This window comes from Triturus cristatus, chromosome 4_1 (genome assembly GCF_964204655.1).
Source record: "Triturus cristatus chromosome 4_1, aTriCri1.1, whole genome shotgun sequence".
NCBI lineage: Eukaryota > Metazoa > Chordata > Amphibia > Caudata > Salamandridae > Triturus > Triturus cristatus.
This window is the reverse complement of record NC_140585.1, coordinates 948149956-948162987: the sequence shown is the minus strand read 5'-3', so window position 1 is coordinate 948162987 and position 13032 is coordinate 948149956.

The following is a 13032-nucleotide window of genomic DNA, read 5'->3' as shown; positions in this document are numbered from 1 at the left end:
CGGACTGTGTGGACTGTCTCCTCTGCTGACAGTAAGCAGGTGACAGAGTCCAAAAGGGTCACATGTAGAACTACATTGCCATGTGTGTACACTCCCTCCAGCAGGGTGTCAGATTGAGGAACGTTGCCAAGCGCCGTTGTCCACTCACCTTGCACAGGTGTGTGTCAACCCGCAGTGTTGCATGCACTGCATCCAGACTCTAGGCGAATGCAGCCATGTCCACTGTAATGGTGGGATATGTGACTGTTTCTCCAAGATGCAAAAGGGTGTTGGGACCTGTGCTACGGGTTACAATCTGTTTTGGCTCCAGGAACGTAGTTACTCGTCCATGAGAGCAAGCGCAGCTTCATAGGCAATCAGTTCCGAGAGTACATCGTTGTTGACTTCAACGAACACGAGGGCGAGCCAATCCATTAGCTGGTCTGGACAGATGTGCTCCGCCCATGCAGTTTCACCAATCTGCAACACAGCCCAATAGGGGAGCGCCTCGATGTTTTCACTGTACACAAGGAATTATGAAATCTCCCATCCCCAACTCCCAGCACATATGCCAAATATCAAGGCATCCCATGAAGGGGTATCACAGTTACACTCTTGGTCGTAGGCCAACAGGGGGCACACACATATGTCATAATCCAGTTCAGCTACCGTTGTGTTGGATAGGCAGACATCCATGGGCCACTCGAATATGCTTGATCGACAGTGGAACCAGGGCTGGACGCAGGTGACGTACGCATGTTGGAAGCTCAAACGGTAATGGATCTGCAGCACTGCCAATGGCAGCATTCGGTCATGGTACAGTTCCACATGACACGGGTTGCGTATGTGCCCGGGATGTCCTGCCATTGCGTTGTTGGGTCTCGAAGAACCGGCCCTTTTCTGACCTGCTGCTGTTATGTGAATGATATGCCACAGCTCGGAGCAATGAGTCGTATGGGTGTGCCAAGTTTGGACGTATGGGTTTTGCTGTGCTTAAATGTCAAGGGCATTCCATGCAGAAGTATCTCAGGCAAGGTCTTCTGTGTGTGGGGTGTGGATACGTTGTTCTTTCATTAGCACTTTGTGGAGTGTGGGAGTCATCATCTGCTATGGTGTCTCTTTCAGGTGGTGCCCGCCCCATGCACTGCCAAGGTCATAGGTGCAGATGTCCTTCTGCCTTCTGTATTGGGACAAAGGAGCTTTCATCCACAATGTCAGTCTGACTACTGCTTGCATTCTTTAAATGTGATGTGGCTTTCGCTTTGCAAATGAGCCTCGGCCTTAGGCTTATGGTGCACCAAGAACGATACACACACAACAGTTAGCATGTTATCAGCCAAGACCCTGAGCGGCCTGGCCCTCCTTGTACAATCCCTTCCTTCGCGGCTGCCCTCCGTGTGCATGCAACAGGGCGACATTGTCGGTTGAGGTCCATGTGGCGCCGACACTGCAAAAGAGACACACGCATCAGTTACTTTCCTGTCCATCCCATAAATGATCCACGCACAGGGCCCAGGGATGAGTCTCTCTCTTTCTCGCTCTTCCTCTCTTCCTTTCACTGTCTCTCTCTCTCTCTCCTTCTCCCTCTCTCCCCCTTTCTATCTCTTTCTCTCTATCTTTCTCTCTATCTCTGTCCTTTGATGAGCGCATGACACACCTTCTTATCTTGAATTTTGTCTTGCAGGCTGTGACTTACAGAATGTCCGTGGGAGACCCGCCATGACTCTTCCAAATGGTAGTATTGAGTTACATTTGAATGAATTATTCTCTTTGGGAAATTCAAAGGTGAATGAATGATTTACCTTTTTATGTCCACAGATGAATGTTGATTGTTGTGATTGTGCGTCTTCAGGCAAATTATTTGGTTCAAGAATTTGTAAAGTTGATGTGAACTATCTTCGTACAGGGGGGGCCCCTTGGTAGGGCCCAGGGGGGGGGGGTTTCCTGGGGTGGTGGCGGTGGGTGTTGTGGCCCTCTTGGGTGTCCGAGCAGCCTGATCAGTGGCTCCATGGCATCTGTTGTTCTTCAGGTGTGGCTGTGTGCTGGGCTCCCTTTCATGGTGCAGGTTGTCATCCGACTTAACACCAGGTAAGAGCAGGTGTTAAATTCCTGCTGCTAACGCGCCTTATCTCATGTTTGTGATCTTATCGACGATCTGGCTGGTCATTGAGAATGCTGCGAAGTGGTGTTGTCGCGGCACGGGAACACCTACTCTGCATCTCATTAGCGTTAGTTGCCGGTGTCATCCGTGGCGTTGTTTTTTGCGGCTACTATCACAGGTAAATTGGTGATATCAGCTGTTAGCACCAGCTTGTGAATGGTGCGATGAATTTATCAACACTTTGCCTGCGATAAAGTGCCCCTACCTCGGCGATAGGTCCCTGAGGATATGCCCCAAAATGTGGTAGTCAGGTTGGGGATGTGCGATGTCTAGGTCAGGGCTGCTGATTCCTTTTTGTAAAAGTTATTCAGTGAGTCAAATTTAGGTAAAAGTATGAATGGAAAGGAATGTTGGCAATCTTGAAGTAAACTTGCGGTAAAAAAACTGATGCAAACAACAGTGCTGACCGAATCTTCAAATCAATAAAATGGGAAACTGATAATACAAGGGTCTGAAAGCTACTGGCAGTTAATAGTTAACATATTGATTGATTAGTCAATGCAAGTATATTGAATTTCTACAATGATGTTCTTGCATTTTTATTATTTAAATGTTTTTGATAGTGTTGGCAATTCTGGTGAAGTGCTTATGGTGTGCTAGTATCTGTCTTCAAAGTATAACGATAAACTTAATATGTAATGTCCTGAAAACAAGGGACGCGGTTTTTGTAAATGAATTTATGCAATGATTCATAATTTTGCGAGAAAATTAGTATTACTGTATCCAGGATGCTGTTGCACTATTGTTGTTTTTATCCTAAATAATTGCCGAAGAATGCTTTCAACGCTTGGTGCTAAACTGATTAAACAAAAATGAATATATTCATGCCCTATTTAACATATGTTTTTACCATTTCCTCTCCTACAGTGCGAATCATATATTCATTTACACTATGTATTAAATTGTGGTCTGTGCTGGAGGAGTCTGATTTTAAAATATGTGAAGCCTAGGGTATACGTCCCAACAGCAATACAATACATTATTCAACATGCACTTGAATTAATTATTGCAAAGATGAATGTAGGGTGAATAACATTAAATGAAGCACATTTTAATCTCAATAAAATGCTTAATGGTGCAATTTGAGACTGCTTGCAATTCTTGAATTATTAACAGTAGTTTGTTATGCACTACACGTTATTTATTATCTGAATAATCAAGAATGACAAAACTATCCATAACATTACAATGTATGTGTTGCTCTTAAATATATTTGATGTATTCCGAATCAAATCTTTGTGGGCAGTCATCAGTACTGCACTATTTGATCATTGTAAAGTTTTCAAAAATATGAAGTACTTTATGTTTATTTTCGTGTTTATTATAATGTATTCATTTTTTACACAATTCACCATATTTACGTAGACTAAACAGCTACATTTTCACTACTCTTCAGAACATGGACGTTAAATGGAATTGTTTGTTTTTCGTTTTAGCTCTTTTATGTGCATTTGTGAGTTAGTGTCTTTAAACTTGTCAATATTGAAAGATTTGTGTGTGTTATGCATGCTTTTATTTTTATATTTCTGGAATAGACTTGCTGCACATCATTTGGAGTTGAGTCACATAATGTTTTCTTGGTGTAGGATAACATCTTTCTCAGAAAAACTGGTGATATGGTCATGGCTAAAGAGAATAAAATAAAAGTACTATCTATCCACACACGTATATTCTAATGTGCTTTAAGTATGAACACATGCGTTCACTCGGGACTTTGGAATTATCGCAGTCTGTGGCTTTTCACGTATAGATTTCCAGCACTTGCAACGTAATCCAATATCTGCTGCATCATTTTCAGAATGTATAAGTTTTGGTAGCTCAAACGGTTGCAGTGGCAAATACTTTTCAAAGGTTACCTCGTCACCTTTCAGTTGCTGATTTCTGTATTCAGATGGTAAACTGGCACTAATGAGACGAAACATTTGCCCAGACAGTATTAATTTGTGTTAAAAATAATAAAATATTGTTAACACAGAAGGTGCCACATCATGCCATGTATTTGCTTTTTCTTGCTGCATAATTTAATTAACTCTTTTTAATAAGTAGGTCCTCAATTGCCATATATTCCTGTGGCCTGTGTACATCAGACATATAAATGCATTATTTTGGAATATACATGAATAAGTGGGCACACCAAGAAGATTGACACATTTCTGAATAACGACATGCAATGAAATTTTGTTGTACACCCACATATCAGTGTTTAAAAATCAATCAATCAATCAGTTAATTTGTAAAGCGCACTACTTACCCGTAAGGGTTTCAAGGTGCTGGGGGGGAGGGGGGGGGGTGCTGCTACTACTGGTCGAAAAGCCAGGTCTTGAGTTGTCTCCTGAAGGTCAGCAGGACTTTGGTTTGTCGTGGGTAGAGGGGGAGGGTGTTCCAGGTCTTGGCGGCGCGGTGGGAGAAGGACCTGCCTCCGGAGGTGGTCAGCGGAGCGGAGTATCCTGTTGGGAACGTAGAAGGAGAGTCGACTGTTGAGATAGGCTGGGCCGGTTTTGTGGAGTGCCTTGTGTGCGTGGATCAGGAGTTTGAAGGAGATCCTTCTGTCGACGGGGAGCCAGTGCAGGTTCCTCAGGTGGGGGTGATGTGGTCGCGGCGCGGGACGTCGAGGATCAGGCGTGCAGAGGCGTTCTGGATTCTTTGTAGTCTGTTGATGAGCTTGGACGAGGCTCCGGCGTAGAGGGCGTTTCCATAGTCGAGTCTGCTGCTGACTAGGGTATAAGAGTGTAGATGCAGGACTTATCTGGTGGTCACTAGACCTAGACCCATTTAGACCAGGTGGAAAATGTGCAGATAGTTCTATGATGTACACCCAGTATGAAATTGATTACCCGCTGCGCTGCGTGTCCTGAGAGCTGCGAGTATAGAAACTGTTTTTAAAACGCTCCTTTAGTGTTTTGCCGAATTGAATTGTGACATTTTAGTTTGATTTAAAAAAAAAGAAAAAACATAACAGTATAGGGGTATCTTTTAATTGAACTTGTTTTAACTTACTGTGTTTACTGCTGGCTTTATCATGCATTTCGCTACCAGGGGGTGTCGGTGTACTCGTCTGTAAGAGCGAGTCACCGGACGTTCCACCATCCTGATCAGCATTCTAGTGGCTGACCGCAGTCATCACAATTTAACTGACGTGATGCAAGCGCGCAGCGCCAGCCATGCTGAATCTTTTAATACCCGTTATGTCTACTCTTGGGACGATTTCGCTTCAATTGGTGTACAGGGGAAGGTGACATCAGAAATGAGGCTAGAGAGCTGTGATACAACCACCCGCAAAGAGGGTATGTTAAATGGCCTTAATTGTGGGTTGGTTAATGTGAGGTCTCTTATTAAACATTACTCCGAGATTCATTTACTTCTGGAAGTTTACAACCTGGATGTTCTGTTTCTTACAGAAACTTGGACACATGCAGAAGGGGAAGTGGAATTAGGCCAGGCCTGCCCACTGGGTTTTAAAATACTTCATAAACCTCGGGTCGGCGGTAGAGGTGGGGGTGTTGGGATCATATTTAAAGAGATCTGGAATTTCGCCCCTCTGTGTGTGGAGGAAGTCCCAGGGTTTGAGATATTAGGGTTCTCACTTAAGAATAATGGGGGTGCGCTATGTTCTGGCTTACTTTGCTTTAGACCTCCGGGAGGCTCGGCCCCCGTTACCAAGAGATGATTGATGTGATATATAATCTTTCACACTCCCACGCTAAATTAATGATCCTGGGAGATTTTAATCTCTGGGAGAATGGTAGCCTCGATACGGCTTTTAAAGAGTTGTGCCAAGCATGTGAGAATGTTAATTTACAGCAGATGGTGCTGAGGCCCACTCATCAGGGTGGTCATGTGCTGGATCTTATATTTGCTAAGGAAAAGGACGTAGTAGTGAAAGAGATACTCCCACTTTGCTGGACAGACCACTTTCTGGTTTTTTTCTCCCTACGGCTAACCACTTTTATTAAATTAGCCTCCCGCCCATTTAACACTCGTACGGGTAGGGAATGGTCTAAAATTCTTAAACTAAAAGAACTCCCACAGCTTGTGGATATTAGTGGCTTTGACAGTAACAGCTCAGTGGAGGAAAATTATTTGCATTTATGCAATCAGATTACCAACTCACTGGAAAGGCTGGCACCGATGAGGAAAACTAAGGGCGCTAAGAAACTGTCTGCTCCTTGGTATAATGAGGAGCTTAGGGTGTTGAAGACCAAATGTAAACAAGCGGACAGGAGATGGAGGAGGAATTACCAGATGACTGATAAAGTAGCCTTGAAAACTATATTGCATAGCTATAAAGTAATGATGGGTAAGGCTAAAGCCAAGTACTTGGAAGAAACTATTTTGCAATCACCTAACCAGCTTAAAACCTTATTTAGCCTAGTTAGAGATATGTCCAATCCAGAGTGTGTAAAGAGGGAGATTTCAGCATCACAAGAACTCTGTGATGATCTCGTGGTCTTTTTTGAAGAAAAAATTAACAAAATATTAAATGGATTAAAGCCCCGAGTGATGGTGAGTCGGACACTGAAGGCAATCTGAGGATATCATCAAGAGTTAGAACCCCTGAGGTAACACTTCTCAGGGAGCACATGAGGCCTCTGGAGTCCTTCCAGGTCCCATCGCAAGTGGAATTTAACATCATTGCAGCCAGTATTTCTTCAGGCTCCCCTTTGGACCCACTCCCTCATAAGATGTGGAAGCTGCTCAGTAAGGAGCTTTTTCCATATCTTTATCAAATTTGCTCGCAATCTTTGACTAGTGGTACGGTACCTGAGTCCTGCAAGAAGGCAGTTGTTTCCCCTTTAATGAAAAGGCCACGTTGGACCCTCAATGCTCGTCTAATTATAGACCGATTTCTTTGCTTCCCTATCCGATTAAGATCTTGGAGAAAGTAGTAAGTAAACTGCTTACTAAACATGTGGAAGAAAATAATCTCCTGGACGAGGTCCAATTTGGATTTCGCCCAGGACGTGATACTGAAACTGCCCTAGTGAATGTTCTAGACGACCTGCGAATGCGTACCGACAGCGGCCAAACTGCCATTTTAGTGCTGCTTTTGATACGGTCAACCACAAGATTCTGATTGAGAGACTTGAGGAGTGTGGCATTGTGGGTTGGGCCTTGGACTGGCACCGGGCATGTCTTTTAGATAGACAATAGGAAGTGACCTTAAGGCCCTTCCTTTCTCAGAGTAGGCTAGTAAAACATGGGGTCCCGCAGGGCTCAGGGTTCAGCCCAATTCTTTTTAATTTATACCTATGCCCACTTATCTCGCTTATAAAATCTTATGGCATCGAGGTTATAAATTATGCGGACGATACCCAACTTGTCTTTTCTTTGGAGGGTAACGATGCAGTTTCTATGGAGAAATTCCATTGCTGCATGCGAGAAACGGCAGGTTGGCTTAGGGAGAACTCATTGCAATTTAATGGGGACAAGACTGAAATACTGTTCTGCAAAAAAAATTCCTTGTCCCTTGCCAGCAAACTTCTGGCTAAGTTCTGCCAATAACCCTCAAGTACCCGTTACTACAGTTCGCAATTTAGGTGTATTGCTTGACAGTAATCCACAATTGGACTCGCAAGTAGATAAAACTGTGAGTACCTGTTTTTCTCTGCTTTGTGCATTTAGAAAAATACTCCCTCTTTTACCGGCTAGACCGCAAGTGGTACAGAGTATAATTCTGAGCAGATTAGATTACTGCAATGCCCTCCTTCTAGGACCCCCAGCATCTCTGATTAAAAAGCTGCAAAGGATACAGACTATTGCAGCTAAACTTGCATTAAACAGACAATGTAGAGCATCGTCCTCGATGGCCTTAAATGATCTTCATTGGTTGCCCATTGCACAGCGAGTACAATTTAAAGCTCTGTGTATTGTCTTTAGGGCAGCACATAAAATGGGGCCTAAGTCCCTACAGAGGAAATCCTTATGGTACTCCCCTGTAAGAAATTTACGTTCCTCTTCAGCCTGTCTGCTTTGTCTCCCATGTGTCAAAAAAAGGTTCGACTGGGGGGCAGATCATTTAGCCTTGCAGCCTCCCGACTTTGGTACACTCTGCCATTGGAGCTTAGACTAAGGGATACACTGTCTGGGTTTCGGAAAGAACTGAAAACAAAACTTTTTCCCAGGGCTTAATGTTAGTTATATGCTCTAGCCCAGTTACTTGCAGTGCTTCTTGGTAATCTCAGCGCCAGGATACCCGTTGGGTGTCAGCCGCGCTATATAAGAATACCCTTACATTACCCCGTAGATCAAGTCTTCCCATGTCATGCAACAGGATGCTCATAAGACAAGGAAATGAAAGCAAAAACAATAGTGCCATTTTCGTTACCTTGTTAATGGCTGATATATGTACAGCCTACATTACTTAATCACGGTTAAATGAAGGTGTAAAAGTCATCGTTACGTATAGAAATCATACAGTAACAATTCAACCATTGTGCACACAACAGCGTCTGCTGGATCTTTTTTTAATTTATATGGATGGTCTTGACCTCACTATTAAATACCTGTAATCACACGTTATGGTGGTGTGCCCCCAGAATTCTAGATTGAAGAATTATTCAGTCAAGGGCCATTCAATTTCCAGAGTTGAGCACTTTTCGTGTCTAGGGATCCTTTTGCATTCCAAACTCGCCTGGCAACCGCTTTTGGAAGATAAATGCCATGAGGTTTAAATCGGCCATCAACCGGGTTGGTGTTCTGGCAAGGCATATGGTTCATACCAACATTAAGGCCATGCTTAGAGTTTTTAAGGCCAAGTGCATTTTGCTGGCCTATTATGGCTGTGAAATGTGGGGCTATGTGCCCTGTCCAGAGCTCCATGTTGCATAAAAAGCTTTCTTGAGAAGCCTTCTTAAAGTACCAGCAAGTACTGAGTTGCTTCATGAGGAAGTAGTATAGGGTACATAACAGATTTGATTGCCTTGCATCCCCTGTTATATTGGTTGTCCATCTGGCTGAAAGAGGATTTGTCTCTTAATAAGCTCATTATCCACGACTGTATGGCCTTGGACAGCATGTTGAGCATTGTTTTGCTTATATTACGCGCACTTTTAATTCTCTGAGCCGTCCAAGTTGTGCACTGATCCTGAAGGAATAGTTAAGCAAGATATATCAGGGTTAAAACAGATATTATATGAAAGGGCGGCTGCGGAACGTGAGTCCATGGCCCTTCACAAATGCTTTATGCGTCATTTTATCATCACAAAAACTGTCCCTGGAATGGAGCCCTATTTGCTCCAGTGGAGAGGTGTGGCGCAGCGGCCAGGGCAGCTGACTTTCGAGCACAGGGCTCACGGTTTGACCCCCGGCGGCTGCTCAGCTCAGTACCATGTGACTCTGGGCAATAGCTCACTTAATTTCCACGATGGCCCCCAGCCCTTTGAGACCCATAGGGGTGAGTAGTTTGCGCTTTACAAATACCTGTTTTTTTAACGAAATGTCTAACCATCATGGCAGGCTGTTAACATATTTTAGGTTTAAAATGTTTTATCAACTTTTGTTATCCAAGAGGTCTTGGTGCAAAGCTTCAGACCTTCTGCTGTGTTATCTATATTGTCATGATATGCCCTAGATTTAATCCCTTAGGTTATACATTCATACCCCCACTTCTTTTGTCAATGGATTTCAAACAAGTAAAGCCAGCATTTTTTTCTCTGCAATTGCTAAAATCACCTACCATCTGTTTTTATTTGACTAGTTTTTTATCTAGGGTTATTAATTGGTGGTGAATGTTAGTATTTGTTCTTTTTTTATATAATGTTTGGGCTTTGTCCCTTTTAACATTTTAATGTGATTTCATGAGTTTGTCATAGAAGCACTATTCCATTTTCATCTATTTGTTTATAAATTGTAGTGGAATTATGTCTATATTTTCCCAAAGTATGTATTTTATCTGTATATTTTGTGATTTTCGAGAAACATTGAATTACGTTTTTACTTACTCACATTACACAGTGTTCCACTGAAATGCTCAGAAATTTGAAAAAATGTTTAAATACCGATGAATAAATGCAATACACACATTTATTTCCTTTATTCGCCTTATCACGAGGAATGTGTCAGTTTTTGTCATTTCTGGTGGCTAGTGAGCAATATCTAAATTAAGACTATGTGGGGCATATTCACGAGGAAGTGGCGGTGAGAGGCGTTAGCCTCCTTGGCTTAACGCCTCTCACTGCCACTTCAGAAACGCCAGGCTGCACCCTATTCTCAAGAATGTGGTGCAGCCTGGCATTTCCCCCTGCGAAGGCACGAAGTCTCACGACTTAACGCCAACGCAGGCACCATTGCACCAGAGTGCAAGGGTGTCTGCGAGCAGGGAGGCTTGTTTATGTACAGGAAGGTGTCCCTTCCTGCACATAAACAAACCTAAAATGCTGTTTCGTAACTTACATGTGTGCTGCTTCATGCAGCACACATGTAAGTTGCAAAACGGCATTTTTTTAAAAGGTTTGTTTATGTACAGGAAGGGACACCTTCCTGTACATAAACAAACCATGGCATTTTGCTATTTCCATGTGTGCTGCACACGGCAGCACATGTGGAAATAGCAAAAACGAGGGGAAATTAAGCATTTCTCCTCGTTTCGCCATCTTAAGACCAGGATTTTTCTGGTCTTAAGTTCGTTGCTGCCACCTATTATTGCCGCCCATGATAATAGGTGGTAGCGTCGAATTCAATGGGTGTTGCGGTGGTACGCTCAACACAACACCCACTGCACGCCCCCTTTCACAATAAGTTTAGCGTGAAAGGGGCCCTATTCCCAAGGCAGCGTTAAGCCACTTAACGTAGCTTTAAGCCACGTTAAGTGGGTTAACGCTGCCTTGAGAATAGGGTGCTGGCCCTATTGCCACGCAAAAGTAAAAAAAAGTGACGTTTCCGTGGCGATAGGGGCTTGATATGTGTAAGACAAGCATGTTGAGGTAGAGGCTGTTGTTGAACAGCATATGGCAACTAGAGGGAGGCAACTCCATCTACACCTCTCATTAGGCAAATAACACGGAGCCAGGTCTCTTCCAAAAATGACCTTCATTTATAAGCACAAATTCACATTAGTGATGCACAAAGCATACATTTGTGCATGCCAGCAGGTTTAATTGCAAGTAAATGTATGCAACTTTGGGTATGTATTATTACGGCTAATTCTTCTCATAAGGGTGGGTTGTGGGTGTCACAAGTTTCACAAACTATTTCCAGTTTTTTTCCATACCCTGAAAACTGTCACAAGTTTACTCCTGTCAACAGAAAGGGTAAATCCGTACTTGGGGCAAAAGGGACATGAAAGCTGAAAATGTTGGAGGAGATGTAGGTAAAGGGGGTTTTCCTTGGGATAAATATGTTCACTGTTGAGAAAGAAAACGTTTTTCATTACCAATTCCCTGCGAAAATGTACGAATCTAACATAGAATTGTTTGAGGATTTTAATAAAGCCAACGATTTGCTCCAAATGTAGAAGCTACTTTAGTGGCAAATGTCGAACTGTCTATGTGGCACATTCCTTTTGAAAGCAACCCTTCAATGTACTTTGAGAATCGGGTTGATATTGAAATTGAGGGAACACCTATGGTGTGTGCAAGAAGAAGTTACAGTAGTGTAATGTGTCCGAAGGTGAAATTAGCTGCACACGTGAACAAGCATTAGCAAAGCCAATAGGCCTGGTTTGAATTTTGAGTCCTGAGAAAACTCAACACAAACTATTTTTCATATATAATGTCTCAATGGAATAAATAATTTAATGGGTGATGATTCAGTGTAATTGTGAGATATGAAGCAGACCCTAATGCAATTCAATGTAATTGCTTCATAGGATGTGGAATAATAATCCAAAAGCCAATAGCATGAAACAAAAATACCTCTGATCGAAGCCCACTCTATGTATATATTAAAGACCTGGTAACAATAGGTCTCAAGATGAACTACACTTTAAGGCAGATCCAATAAATAGGGCAGAGCTAGTTCAGGGAATGTCACTCTAAGGTTATAAAGCAGGCACAGCAGTGATAACGTCCAACTCATTGTGAGTGATTGCAGATTCTAGTGTGGGAGAAATGTGCCCATGCATTCTTTTCGGAGCCATCACATTGGTAGGCAGAATTGCGCTTTCTGGAAAACACTTAGGCGAGGCAGAAATGTATTGAATATGGCAAGACAGACATGGCCAGTGAATGATTTAAATTGAAAAAATCAATTCCCCAACACTAATGTCGTATTTCGGTGTTTTTTGTGAGTGTTGAACTGTGGTTTCAATTTGACATTTGCTGTCATGGACATCTACAAGAGCGTTTGTCTCCGGAAAAACGAAAACAGAAATTAGATATGCCATCCCTCCAGTCATTCATTCGGTTAAAATGTCACATTTTTTATTGCTTTGCACAGGAAAAATATATTGCACATAAATGAAAATAGCATTTTGCACTAAGCCATAATGTCAAGTAAGAAATCTTCTTATAAGTAAATTGATACAAATGCATACATTTTTCTAATTGGGACACATGCTTAGGTAATTAAACATTGCTGAAATGGTGTGCTTCTTGTAGTAAACAGAGCTTTCATTTATCATGAAAAAGCAGTCATGTTGTCATCCTTCCAGTGACCCGTACATAGAATTGGACAAGAGAATGCAACGATGCCCCCTTTTTATGTTACACACATTGATGTGCTTAAGGGCATAATGCAAATAATTATTTCATTGAGTGAAATCATAGCAGGCACATGTTATCAACTCCGATTTTTCAGACATATTTTATTCTGATTTCAGAGAAAATTATTATAGGCTGTGATTATATAAATGCAATGCCACATGCCAGAAATATTGTATCAGCAATGAGATCTACAATTAGGAATTGAAGATGGAGACAGTGAATCAATAATAATATTTGCAGATAACTATAGGC